The sequence below is a fragment of the Lolium perenne genome, chromosome 2 (genome assembly GCF_019359855.2).
Source record: "Lolium perenne isolate Kyuss_39 chromosome 2, Kyuss_2.0, whole genome shotgun sequence".
Taxonomy (NCBI): domain Eukaryota; kingdom Viridiplantae; phylum Streptophyta; class Magnoliopsida; order Poales; family Poaceae; genus Lolium; species Lolium perenne.
In genome coordinates this window covers 61,768,484-61,769,861 of record NC_067245.2, presented here as the reverse complement: position 1 = coordinate 61,769,861, position 1,378 = coordinate 61,768,484, and the positions used below count along the sequence as shown (strand labels likewise).

Below are 1,378 nucleotides of genomic sequence, written 5' to 3'. Positions count from 1 at the left end.
GATATTGCGAAGATGAAGAGAGCTATGAGGCGTGTGCAATAATGAATGACCAACATGCTGAATATTCATACCTTGACCACCAGCGTTGTGGACTTGATCACGCCCCCTGTAGATGTCATGTGTATGCAACTTATTCAGCTCACTAGTGATATGATCTGTAGCACCGCTATCCATGTACCAATTTGTGTCAATACCATATGCTCCCTTTTCTTGAGTGCGAGAATTATCAGCATCTCTGTCAGCATAGCGCCACCAACACTCATTTGCGGGGTGACTGTGCTTCTTGCAAATCTGGCATTCCACATCTTGATATGGGGAGGGGGTGCGACCACGGCCGCGTCCACCTTGAGGGGCACCACACCCTTGGCCTTGGCCACGGCGCTCTTGGCGTCTATAGCCATCATCATCACGACGCTCTTGACGCCGGTAACCACCATCATTGCGGCGCCGAAAGTCACCATCATCACGGCGCCGAAAATCACCATCATCGCGACGCCTATAATTTCCACCATCACGGTGCTCCTGGTCCTGGCGACTATTGCCACCACGCGGAGGGGAGGACGGGCGGCTGGGGTAGTAAGGGCGACGTGAGGCATTATTGGCAGAAGTCTGAAACGACCCCATACCTTGTCCAGTTTCAGACAACATTGACTGACGAGAATCATAGGCTTCTAACTGTGCACACATATCATTGAGAGAGGTGGAAGGAACAGCGTTGATTGAGGCAACAAGCGGGTTGTAATCACCATCTAAACCATTGAGTATATATCCTTTGAGCTCATCATCATCAACATGTTTTCCAGCGGCAGCGAGTTCTGACACAAAACCTTTCATCTTGGCAATATATTGAGCGGCTGTATGATCAAGTTTCTTGGTGTTAGAGAGGGCACCTCGCAGCATGTTTACTCGAGCTCGGGATTGCGAGGAAAAAATACCCTACACGGTAGCCCAGACTTCAGAAGTGTGCTCAAGGCCAACAACTTGTGCGAGAAGATGCGGCGACATGCCTTTGACTAGATATCCCAGAACGGTTTGATCTCGCGCAAGCCACACCTCATAGGCTGGATTGGGGACAGTTTTCTTCACCTTTTCTGCATCCTCTACCTCAAGATGTTCAGCCGGGGCCTTGTCGGAGCCGTCAAGAAGCCCCATGACTTGCGCTCCCCGGAGTGCCGGAAGAACCTGCGTCTTCCAAAACAAGTGGTTGTCTCTGGTTAATTTTTCCGTGGGAGGGGAACCAAGGGCCGCTCCTAGACTCGCCATCGCAGAAGCTGAGGAAGACGAAGCCATCGAGATGAGTTGTAGCCGAGTGGTTTTGGAGATCCTGCAGCAGCGATGACAGAGATCGCAGCCGGGTGTTGTCTTGTCCTACAGCAAC

General features: G+C 51.5%; 1 pseudogene; it reads right to left on the bottom strand.

Moving 5' to 3' along the window:
- Positions 1-713: 713 nt before the first annotated feature.
- On the bottom strand, positions 714-795 carry LOC127337297 (small nucleolar RNA Z247; annotated as a pseudogene).
- Positions 796-1,378: the final 583 nt, after the last annotated feature.